General features: G+C 60.0%; 2 non-coding genes across 2 annotated transcripts; both read right to left on the reverse strand.

Annotated features, from left to right (window-relative positions):
- Positions 1 to 150: 150 nt before the first annotated feature.
- Positions 151 to 303, reverse strand: LOC149324322 (5.8S ribosomal RNA). Its single transcript, XR_016286867.1, has one exon. It is a non-coding gene; the product is annotated as a 5.8S ribosomal RNA (ribosomal RNA).
- A 1,775-nt stretch (positions 304 to 2,078) lies between these two features.
- On the reverse strand, positions 2,079 to 3,893 carry LOC149324323 (small subunit ribosomal RNA). Its single transcript, XR_016286877.1, has one exon. It is a non-coding gene; the product is annotated as a small subunit ribosomal RNA (ribosomal RNA).
- Positions 3,894 to 12,500: the final 8,607 nt, after the last annotated feature.

A 12,500-nucleotide genomic window follows, 5' to 3' on the forward strand; every position in this document is an offset into this window, starting at 1 on the left:
GAAGGGTTCGACCCGCTCTCCTCCTCATTCGCAAAGTCTTTCGAGGGATCTTCGGCGTTCCGTACAGAGCCGTCCTCTTTGCCGACACGGTCAAAACGAGTCGCCGGCCGCGCCATCCCCGGGCGCCGGCGCCTCTCTTGATATATGATCCGACCCTCAGACAGACGAACCCAAGGGAAGACCCAAGGGCGCAATGTGCGTTCGAAGAATCAGTGCTCAGTGTGTCCTGCAATTCACACCAAGTCTCGCAGCTGGCTGCGTTCTTCATCGACCCGAGAACCGAGTGATCCACCGCTTAGAGTCGTGCGTTTGGTTTGTTCAAATCCGTACAGTACAACCAGGGTTTTAGGCACCGGGCTTTTCCCCTGGTCTCCAGTCGCAGTTTCGACCGACGTCTTTCGCGCCTCGCAGCCGTCCGTTCGGCATGCTGCGCGTGCCTCAAAGCCAAAGCGAGCAAAGTCTCTCGAAGCTTTTGTGCGATAATGGCTTGCGCGTCACTAATAGGATGACGAGGCATTTGGCAACCACTAAGGCAGAAGTGCTGAGCCGACGCGTGACGCTCCAATTCCGGTCTTCATCAGAGGTGGGTCTTCTTGTGCCTTCTTGGGCACGCCCGCTCCGCCCGCACGGGCCTGACCGCAGAACACCTCGAAGCACCGGCGTTTGCTAGAAATATACATTCTTGGAGCTCTGTGCCACCGTCCTCACGCACCTTTCTGCGATCTGCAGCGACGCTACCCCCGGACTCCAGCAGCGGTTTTTTTTGTTGCTGTTCACACTCAACTGCTGTTCACATCTTTCAAGGCGAGTCATCACCGCCTACCGCTGCTGCACCCTTTTGTAGGGGAGGGGGTTTTCCCAACGCCCCCCGGTCCGGTCGCCCCCGGGTGCGCCATCGTGCTGCTCCCTACTCGACCATTTCGCCACATCATTGCTTCGCAAGGAGACAGGCACCGCCTAGCCGTGGCTACGCAGCGCGTACTTGGAACAAGCCGCAAAGCGGACGTTCATCAGTCTACTCCCGCAATAGGAGCCCACCGGCCACAGTGCCATGGACGGCGTTTCGGTAGCGCACCGACAGACTACTCGAAGGCTGGGAAGGACGAAGCAGCAAGAGAACCCGGCTGCCGCGAATGCGTTCAAAGTGCGGGATTATAATCCCTCGTCCTTTTCGGTCCCGGTGCCTCCTTTCGCGCCGTCGGCGCGGCGTCAGACTCCGCGCCCGCAGTGCGAGACCTTTCGCGCGCGGCCGTTCCCTGGGCCGCGCGCGTCCCGCCGCGTGCGCGTCGCGCAGAAGCGCAGTTTCCCAGCCAGCGAGCCGCGGTTCCTCTCGTACTTCGCAGCAGCCGCCGCCGTTCCCTTGGCAGCGGGCAGGCCTTTCCCTCGGCCCGCCTACCGACTGGTGGTCGCAACACGACAAAGCCAGCGAGCCGCGGTTCCTCTCGTACTTCGCAGCAGCCGCCGCCGTTCCCTTGGCAGCGGGCAGGCCTTTCCCTCGGCCCGCCTACCGACTCGTGGTCGCAACACGACAAAGCCAGCGAGCAGCGTTTCCTTTCGTACTTCGCAGCAGCCGCCGCCGTTCCCTTGGCAGCGGGCAGGCCTTTCCCTCGGCCCGCCTACCGACTCGTGGTCGCAACACGACAAAGCCAGCGAGCAGCGTTTCCTTTCGTACTTCGCAGCAGCCGCCGCCGTTCCCTTGGCAGCGGGCAGGCCTTTCCCTCGGCCCGCCTACCGACTCGTGGTCGCAACACGACAAAGCCAGCGAGCAGCGTTTCCTTTCGTACTTCGCAGCAGCCGCCGCCGTTCCCTTGGCAGCGGGCAGGCCTTTCCCTCGGCCTGCCTACCGGCTCTGTTTGCGCCTCTTCGACGGTTGTCGACAACCGAAAGCCCACCATGAGTGGTGCGTTACGCCGTTCAAACCTGCGGATACAGCCCGTCCGACTTTCCCTTGGTGACGGAGCTCCGCTGGGCGCAACAGTTTGTGCAGAGAAGCGGCTTCAGAATCTCGCAACTCCGCGGTTGAGGCCTTCCCCCGCTTATAAGTGGGGGCGGCGCCGGGTGTGACAAGCACAATCCGGTAATGATCCTTCCGCAGGTTCACCTACGGAAACCTTGTTACGACTTTTACTTCCTCTAAATGATCAAGTTTGGTCATCTTTCCAACAGACCGGCGCAACCGAAAGGCCGCGCCGGACATCGGTCCGAAGACCTCACTAAATCATTCAATCGGTAGTAGCGACGGGCGGTGTGTACAAAGGGCAGGGACGTAATCAACGCGAGCTTATGACTCGCGCTTACTGGGAATTCCTCGTTCAAGGGGAACAATTGCAAGCCCCTATCCCAATCACGAAAGAAGTTCCACGGGTTACCCAGTCTTTTCAGACAGGGATAAAGACACGCTGCTTCCTTCAGTGTAGCGCGCGTGCGGCCCCGGACATCTAAGGGCATCACAGACCTGTTATTGCTCTGTTTCGTGCGGCTAGGAGCCGCTTGTCCCTCTAAGAAGGTTGTAAGGTGCTGGGAACCCCGCACCTATTTAATAGGCTAGAGTCTCGTTCGTTATCGGAATTAACCAGACAAATCGCTCCACCAACTAAGAACGGCCATGCACCACCATCCACCGAATCAAGAAAGAGCTCTCAATCTGTCAATCCTCCCAGTGTCCGGGCCGGGTAAGTTTTCCCGTGTTGAGTCAAATTAAGCCGCAGGCTCCACTCCTGGTGGTGCCCTTCCGTCAATTCCTTTAAGTTTCAGCTTTGCAACCATACTTCCCCCGGAACCCAAATACTTTGGTTTCCCGGAAGCTGCCCGCCGAGTCATTTGAGTAACTCAGGCGGATCGCTGGTTGGCATCGTTTATGGTCAGAACTAGGGCGGTATCTGATCGCCTTCGAACCTCTGACTTTCGTTCTTGATCAAAGAAAACATTCTTGGCAAATGCTTTCGCAGTAGTTCGTCTTGCGACGGTCCAAGAATTTCACCTCTAGCGCCGCAATACGAATGCCCCCGTCTGTCCCTCTTAATCATTACCCCGTATTCCAAAAACCAACAGAACAGAAACGGGGTCTTGTTCTATTATTCCATGCAAGTTTATTCAGGCGACTCGCCTGCGTTGAGCACTCTAATTTTTTCAAAGTAAAAGCGCAGGCCACCTCGAGACGCACCAATGAAGGGCACCAAGAGAGGACCGGCATGATGTTCAGTCCGAGCCGTCGCATCGGGTAGATGCACTACTCGTCTGGAACTGAGATCCAACTACGAGCTTTTTAACCGCAGCAGCTTTAGTATACGCTATTGGAGCTGGAATTACCGCGGCTGCTGGCACCAGACTTGCCCTCCAATTGATCCTCGTTAAAGGATTTAGAGTGTACTCATTTCAATTACGGGGCCTCAAAAGAGTCCCGTATTGTTATTTTTCGTCACTACCTCCCCGTGCCGGGAGTGGGTAATTTGCGCGCCTGCTGCCTTCCTTGGATGTGGTAGCCGTTTCTCAGGCTCCCTCTCCGGAATCGAACCCTGATTCTCCGTTACCCGTAACAACCATGGTAGGCAAGTAACCTACCATCGAAAGTTGATAAGGCAGACACTTGAAAGAAACGTCGCCGGCTCATGGCCATGCGATCAGCACAAAGTTATCCAGAGTCACCACAGAGTACGGGCAGAGCCCGATGGGTCTTGGTCTAATAAAAGCGCCCGTCAGCCAAAGGCCTTCAGGCTCAATGCATGTATTAGCTCTAGAATTGCCACAGTTGTCCAAGTAGAAAGAAACGATCTAAGGAACCATAACTGATTTAATGAGCCATTCGCGGTTTCGCCTTATTTCGGCATGTACTTAGACATGCATGGCTTAATCTTTGAGACAAGCATATGATTACTGGCAGGATCAACCAGGTATGATGCATAGGCATTCCCTTTTCGCCCCAGAAGGGTGCCTCGTCGCCGCCGATAGGGCCGCCATAAACCCCCAGCGCGCGACGCATCTTTTTCGCGGCAGCTTGCGCTGCCCGTGCATCGTTCGAGCTCGCTGCGGCATCCGACCCGTAGGTACGGCAATCGCCACGCGGCAAGAGAGCACGTGTGCCTTTAGGCAAAGCATTTGTAACGCGCCCACCAGTGCGCACATCGGCCTCTAGGGCCGCAGCATTAGGCAACTGGACGGCGCTTGCTGCGTAGCCGAGACGGCCAAGCCGCCAGACGACGGGACACGCCCGCGTCTTCGGCGCGCTCGCACGGAATCGAGTCCGGGTAGCACGGAACACACCTCGTAAAACGTGGAAACAGCGTCGTCCGACAACCAGCCCCTATCGCAGACGCGGATGAGGCTGCAGACGAATGCCGTGGGGTCCGAGGGACGGGGACACGCTGGGCACGAGGCCGCATATCAGACCCGGTCACGGCGCGCACACGCGGGCGCGCGCCGCCGACTGCTCCACTGGGACCCCCATATAATAGCAGCGATAAGTACCCAGACCTCCGTGGGTGAGTAAATCGCCGTACTCGTGCCACTTTCGCCGCAAGGGCCGCACAAATCGTGCGCGCTTTGCCGCGGCATCACAACGCCGCGCTTCCGCGGCGCCCCGCACGAGCCGTACTCGTGGACATAGCCGTCGGGCGAACCGCCGTACTCGAGGCGCGTTCGCCGCAAGAGCCGCTCAAATCGTGCGCGCTTTCCTGCGGCATCGCACGAAAGCGCTGCCCCGGCGCCCCGCACGAGCCGTACTCGTGGACATTGTCATCGGGCGAACCGCCGTACTCGAGGCGCGTTGGCGGCAAGACCCCCACAAATCGTGCGCGCTTTGCTGCGGCATCGCACAAAAGCGCATCCCCGGCGCCCCGCACGAGCCGTACTCGTGGACATAGCCGTCGGGCGAAGCGCCGTACTCGAGGCGCGTTCGCCGCAAGAGCCGCTCAAATCGTGCGCGCTTTCCTGCGGCATCGCACGAAAGCGCTGCCCCGGCGCCCCGCACGAGCCGTACTCGTGGACATGGTCATCGGGCGAACCGCCGTACTCGAGGCGCGTTCGCCGCAAGAGCCGCTCAAATCGTGCGCGCTTTCCTGCGGCATCGCACGAAAGCGCTGCCCCGGCGCCCCGCACGAGCCGTACTCGTGGACATGGTCATCGGGCGAACCGCCGTACTCGAGGCGCGTTCGCCGCAAGAGCCGCTCAAATCGTGCACGCTTTCCTGCGGCATCGCACGAAAGCGCTGCCCCGGCGCCCCGCACGAGCCGTACTCGTGGACATAGCCGTCGGGCGAACCGCCGTACTCGAGGCGCGTTCGCCGCAAGAGCCGCTCAAAACGTGCGCGCTTTCCTGCGGCATCGCACAAAAGCGCTTCCCCGGCGCCCCGCACGAGCCGTACTCGTGGACATTGTCATCGGGCCAACCGCCGTACTCGAGGCGCGTTGGCGGCAAGAGCCCCTCAAATCGAGCGCGCTTTGCTGCGGCATCGCAAAAAAGCACTTCCGCGGCGCCCCGCACGAGCCGTACTCGTGGACATTGTCATCGGGCGAACCGCCGTACTCGAGGAGCGTTCGCCGCAAAAGCCACTCAAATCGTGCGCGCTTTGCTGCGGCATCGCACAACCGCGCTTCCGCGGCGCCCCGCACGAGCCGTACTCGTGGACATAGCCGTCGGGCGAGCCGCCGTACTCGAGGCGCGTTCGCCGCAAAACTCGCATAAATAATGCACAAACTCATGAAAATCACATCTGCCGAGGCCGCCTAAAGCCCGAATTCACCTCCCGGGCGTCGAGAGGTCCGTTTCGGACTTTGCTGACAAAGCGGACGCTTTACTGTTTCGCGTCTGCCTAGGCGGTATGCCCCCTTATATATGCAGCGATAAGTACCCAGACCCCCGCGGGTCATAAGCGCGTCTACCGGAGCGGGCTTCAAACGAACGTAACTCTGCCTTCCGTTGCGCGAAAGGGACGGGAAAGGTCTCAAAATATTCGCCTTTCTCAGCCCCACACGCGGAACTAAAAATTGAGCGGCTGCGCCCACGGGAACGGCCGTGAACATTCGAAAAGGCGGCCCCTTGCGAACCTGGTCAATCACCCGCTGCTCCGGCTACAGTGGAAGCAGCGGGTCGAGGAGGACTGCACAAGATGGGCGGCAGCGCGGCCGACACGTGGCGTAAATTTCGTCTCGTTCCGCCAGGTGAAAGTGCCTTTAAATATTCGAAAACCGTTTACCGCGTCCGCCGGGGAGGCAACCGCGTCTGCCTAGGCGGGACCGCGTCTGCCTAGGCGAGCTTCAAACGAGCGTAACTCTCACTTGCGTTGCGCGAAAGGGACGAGAAAGGTCTCAAAATGCTCGCCTTTCTCAGCCCCACACGCGGATCTAAAAATGGAGCGGATTCGTCCACGGGAACGGCCGCGAAGATTAGAAAAGGCGGCCCCTTGCGAGCCTGGTCAATCACCTGCTGCTCCGGCTACAGTGCAAGCAGCGAGTCCGCGATAACTGCACAAGATGCGCGCCGGCGCGGCCGAACCGTGGCGTAAATTTCGTCGCGCTCCGCCAGTTCAAAGTGCCTTTAAAAATTCGAAGACAATTTACCGCGTCTGCCTAGGCGGGACCGCGTCTGCCTAGGCGAGCTTCAAACGAGCGCAACTCTCACTTGCGTTGCGCGAAACGGACGGGAAAGGTCTCAAAATGTTCGCCTTTCTCAGCCCAACGCGCGCAACTAGAAATTGAGCGGCTGCGCTCAAGGCAACGGCCGCGAGAATTCGAAAAGGCGGCCCCTTGCGATACTGGTCAATCGCCCGCTGCTCCGGCTGCAGTGGACGCAGCGGGTCGGCGATGACTGCACAAGATGCGCGCCGGCGCGGCCGAACCGTGGCGTAAATTTCGTCGCGCTCCGCCAGTTCAAAGTGCCTTTAAAAATTCGAAGACCGTTTACCGCGTCCGCCGGGGAGGCAACCGCGTCTGCCTAGGCGGGACCGCGTCTGCCTAGGCGAGCTTCAAACGAGCGTAACTCTCACTTGCGTTGCGCGAAACGGACGGGAAAGGTCTCAAAATGTTCGCCTTTCTCAGCCCAACGCGCGGAACTAAAAATGGAGCGGATTCGCCCACGGGAACGGCCGCGAAGATTAGAAAAGGCGGCCCCTTGCGATACTGGTCAATCGCCCGCTGCTCCGGCTACAGTGCAAGCAGCGAGTCCGCGATGACAGCACAAGATGCGCGCCGGCGCGGCCGAACCGTGGCGTAAATTTGGTCGCGCTCCGCCAGTTCAAAGTGCCTTTAAAAACTCGAAGACCATTTACCGCGTCCGCCGGGGAGGCAACCGCGTCTGCCTAGGCGAGCTTCAAACGAGCGTAACTCTCACTTGCGTTGGGCGAAAGGGACGGGAAAGGTCTCAAAATGTTCGCCTTTCTCAGCCCCACACGCGGATCTAAAAATGGAGCGGATTCGCCCACGGGAACGGCCGCGAAGATTAGAAAAGGCGGCCCCTTGCGAGACTGCTCAATCGCCCGCTGCTCCGGCTACAGTGCAAGCAGCGGGTCGGCGATGACTGCACAAGATGCGCGCCGGCGCGGCCGAACCGTGGCGTAAATTTGGTCGCGCTCCGCCAGTTCAAAGTGCCTTTAAAAACTCGAAGACCGTTTACCGCGTCCGCCGGGGAGGCAACCGCGTCTGCCTAGGCGGGACCGCGTCTGCCTAGGCGAGCTTCAAACGAGCGTAACTCTCACTTGCGTTGCGCGAAAGGGACGGGAAAGGTCTCAAAATATTCGCCTCTCTCAGCCCAACACGCGGAACTAAAAATTGAGCGGCTGCGCCCACGGGAACAGCCGCGAAGATTAGAAAAGGCGGCCCCTTGCGAGCCTGGTCAATCGCCCGCTGCTCCGGCTGCAGTGGAAGCAGCGAGTCGGCGATGACTGCACAAGATGCGCGCCGGCGCGGCCGAACCGTGGCGTAAATTTCGTCGCGCTCCGCCAGTTCAAAGTGCCTTTAAAAATTCGAAGACCGTTTACCGCGTCCGCCGGGGAGGCAACCGCGTCTGCCTAGGCGGGACCGCGTCTGCCTAGGCGAGCTTCAAACGAGCGTAACTCTCACTTGCGTTGCGCGAAAGGGACGAGAAAGGTCTCAAAATGTTCGCCTTTCTCAGCCCAACGCGCGGAACTAAAAATGGAGCGGATTCGCCCACGGCAGCGGCCGCGAAGATTAGAAAAGGCGGCCCCTTGCGAGCCTGGTCAATCACCCGCTGCTCCGGCTACAGTGCAAGCAGCGAGTCCGCGATGACAGCACAAGATGCGCGCCGGCGCGGCCGAACCGTGGCGTAAATTTGGTCGCGCTCCGCCAGTTCAAAGTGCCTTTAAAAACTCGAAGACCATTTACCGCGTCCGCCGGGGAGGCAACCGCGTCTGCCTAGGCGGGACCGCGTCTGCCTAGGCGAGCTTCAAACGAGCGTAACTCTCACTTGCGTTGCGCGAAAGGGACGGGAAAGGCCTCAAAATGTTCGCCTTTCTCAGCCCCACACGCGGATCTAAAAATGGAGCGGATTCGCCCACGGGAACGGCCGCGAAGATTAGAAAAGGCGGCCCCTTGCGAGCCTGGTCAATCACCTGCTGCTCCGGCTACAGTGCAAGCAGCGAGTCCGCGATAACTGCACAAGATGCGCGCCGGCGCGGCCGAACCGTGGCGTAAATTTCGTCGCGCTCCGCCAGTTCAAAGTGCCTTTAAAAATTCGAAGACCATTTACCGCGTCCGCCGGGGAGGCAACCGCGTCTGCCTAGGCGGGACCGCGTCTGCCTAGGCGAGCTTCAAACGAGCGTAACTCTCACTTGCGTTGCGCGAAAGGGACGGGAAAGGTCTCAAAATGTTCGCCTTTCTCGGCCCCACACGCGGATCTAAAAATGGAGCGGATTCGCCCACGGGAACGGCCGCGAAGATTAGAAAAGGCGGCCCCTTGCGAGCCTGGTCAATCACGTGCTGCTCCGGCTACAGTGCAAGCAGCGAGTCCGCGATAACTGCACAAGATGCGCGCCGGCGCGGCCGAACCGTGGCGTAAATTTCGTCGCGCTCCGCCAGTTCAAAGTGCCTTTAAAAATTCGAAGACCATTTACCGCGTCTGCCTAGGCGGGACCGCGTCTGCCTAGGCGAGCTTCAAACGAGCGTAACTCTCACTTGCGTTGCGCGAAAGGGACGGGAAAGGTCTCAAAATGTTCGCCTTTCTCGGCCCCACACGCGGATCTAAAAATGGAGCGGATTCGCCCACGGGAACGGCCGCGAAGATTAGAAAAGGCGGCCCCTTGCGAGCCTGGTCAATCACGTGCTGCTCCGGCTACAGTGCAAGCAGCGAGTCCGCGATAACTGCACAAGATGCGCGCCGGCGCGGCCGAACCGTGGCGTAAATTTCGTCGCGCTCCGCCAGTTCAAAGTGCCTTTAAAAATTCGAAGACCATTTACCGCGTCTGCCTAGGCGGGACCGCGTCTGCCTAGGCGAGCTTCAAACGAGCGTAACTCTCACTTGCGTTGCGCGAAAGGGACGGGAAAGGTCTCAAAATGTTCGCCTTTCTCGGCCCCACACGCGGATCTAAAAATGGAGCGGATTCGCCCACGGGAACGGCCGCGAAGATTAGAAAAGGCGGCCCCTTGCGAGCCTGGTCAATCACCTGCTGCTCCGGCTACAGTGCAAGCAGCGAGTCCGCGATAACTGCACAAGATGCGCGCCTGCGCGGCCGAACCGTGGCGTAAATTTCGTCGCGTTCCGCCAGTTCAAAGTGCCTTTAAAAATTCGAAGACCATTTACCGCGTCTGCCTAGGCGGGACCGCGTCTGCCTAGGCGAGCTTCAAACGAGCGTAACTCTCACTTGCGTTGCGCGAAAGGGACGGGAAAGGTCTCAAAATGTTCGCCTTTCTCAGCCCCACACGCGGAACTAAAAATTGAGCGGCTGCGCCCACGGGAACCGCCGCGAAGATTAGAAAAGGCGGCCCCTTGCGAGCCTGGTCAATCACCTGCTGCTCCGGCTACAGTGCAAGCAGCGAGTCCGCGATAACTGCACAAGATGCGCGCCTGCGCGGCCGAACCGTGGCGTAAATTTGGTCGCGCTCCGCCAGTTCAAAGTGCCTTTAAAAACTCGAAGACCGTTTACCGCGTCCGCCGGGGAGGCAACCGCGTCTGCCTAGGCGGGACCGCGTCTGCCTAGGCGAGCTTCAAACGAGCGTAACTCTCACTTGCGTTGCGCGAAAGGGACGGGAAAGGTCTCAAAATGTTCGCCTCTCTCAGCCCAACGCGCGGAACTAGAAATTGAGCGGCTGCGCCCACGGGAACCGCCGCGAAGACTAGAAAAGGCGGCCCCTTGCGAGCCTGGTCAATCACCTGCTGCTCCGGCTACAGTGCAAGCAGCGAGTCCGCGATAACTGCACAAGATGCGCGCCGGCGCGGCCGAACCGTGGCGTAAATTTCGTCGCGCTCCGCCAGTTCAAAGTGCCTTTAAAAATTCGAAGACCATTTACCGCGTCTGCCTAGGCGGGACCGCGTCTGCCTAGGCGAGCTTCAAACGAGCGTAACTCTCACTCGCGTTGCGCGAAAGGGACGAGAAAGGTCTCAAAATGTTCGCCTTTCTCAGCCCCACACGCGGATCTAAAAATGGAGCGGATTCGCCCACGGGAACGGCCGCGAAGATTACAAAAGGCGGCCCCTTGCGAGCCTGGTCAATCGCCCGCTGCTCCGGCTGCATTGGAAGCAGCGAGTCGGCGATGACTGCACAAGATGCGTCGCGGTGCGGCCGACACGTGGCGTAAATTTCGTCGCGTTCCGCCAGTTAAAAGTGCCCTTAAAAGTTCGAAGACCGTTCACCGCGTCCGCCGGGGAGGCAACCGCGTCTGCCTAGGCGGGACCGCGTCTGCCTAGGCGAGCTTCAAACGAGCGTAACTCTGCCTTGCGTTGCGCGAAAGGGACGGGAGAGGTCTCAAAATGTTCGCCCTTCTCAGCCCAACGCGCGCAACTAAAAACTGAGCGGCTGCGCTCAAGGCGACGGCCGCGAGAATTCGAAAAGGCGGCCCCTTGCGAGACTGGTCAATCACCCGCTGCTCCGGCTACATTGGAAGCAGCGGGTCGGGGATGACTGCACAAGATGCGCGCCGGCGCGGCCGACGCGTGGCGTAAATTTCGTCGCGTTCCGCCAGGTAAAAGTGCCTCTAAAAACTCGAAGACCATTTACCGCGTTCGCCGGGGAGGGAACCGCGTCTGCCTAGGCGGGACCGCGTCTGCCTAGGCGAGACTGTTGAATCGCCCCTATCTCGAGCGAGAATGGCAGGAAAACGACGGGACCGGTGGCAAAAGATTCGCCTGCACACTGACTTCAAATTCGTAGGCTTGAGACATAGGGGCCGGCCGTGAAAAGTTTGAAATGGTCAAAGTCTCCCTGTCGCGAGCGGTTAATCGCCCGCTGCTCCGACCGCAATGTGATGATCGAAAAAGATGCGCCGCAGCGCGGCCGACGCGGCGCTGTAAAATTCGTCGTGCTCCGCCAAAGAAAAGGACCTTTAAAAATTCGAAAACCCCGTACCGCGTCTGCCTAGGCGATACCGTTCAATCGCACGTATCTCGGCCCAGACTGGCAGCAAAGTGACGAGATTGGTAACAAAAGATTCGCCTTTGAACGCCCTACACAGGGAAGGCAAAGTCGCAAACGACTTTCGTCCCGCGTCGGCCGGGGCGAACGCGCCCGAACGGCAAAGTCCGAATAAAGCGACCCCGTCTACCGGGGCAGACGCGCCCGAACGGCAAAGTCCGAAAGAGGCGACCCCGTCTAGCGGGGCAGACGCGCCCGAACGGCAAAGTCCGAAAGAGGCGACCCCGTCTACCGGGGCAGACGCGCCCGAACGGCAAAGTCCGAATAAAGCGACCCCGTCTACCGGGGCAGACGCGCCCGAACGGCAAAGTCCGAATAAAGCGACCCCGTCTACCGGGGCAGACGCGCCCGAACGGCAAAGTCCGAATAAAGCGACCCCGTCTACCGGGGCAGACGCGCCGGAACGGCAAAGTCCGAAAGAGGCAACCCCGTCTACCGGGGCAGACGCGCCCGAACGGCAAAGTCCGAATAAAGCGACCCCGTCTACCGGGCCAGACGCGCCCGAACGGCAAAGTCCGAATAAAGCGACCCCGTCTACCGGGGCAGACGCGCCCGAACGGCAAAGTCCGAATAAAGCGACCCCGTCTACCGGGGCAGACGCGCCGGAACGGCAAAGTCCGAAAGAGGCAACCCCGTCTACCGGGGCAGACGCGCCCGAACGGCAAAGTCCGAATAAAGCGACCCCGTCTACCGGGCCAGACGCGCCCGAACGGCAAAGTCCGAAAGAGGCGACCCCGTCTACCGGGGCAGACGCGCCCGAACGGCAAAGTCCGAAAGAGGCGACCCCGTCTACCGGGGCAGACGCGCCCGAACGGCAAAGTCCGAATAAAGCGACCCCGTCTACCGGGGCAGACGCGCCCGAACGGCAAAGTCCGAATAAAGCGACCCCGTCTACCGGGGCAGACGCGCCGGAACGGCAAAGTCC

The sequence above is a fragment of the Amblyomma mixtum genome, unplaced genomic scaffold (assembly GCF_055824585.1).
Source record: "Amblyomma mixtum isolate Tamu unplaced genomic scaffold, ASM5582458v1 scaffold_99, whole genome shotgun sequence".
Taxonomy (NCBI): domain Eukaryota; kingdom Metazoa; phylum Arthropoda; class Arachnida; order Ixodida; family Ixodidae; genus Amblyomma; species Amblyomma mixtum.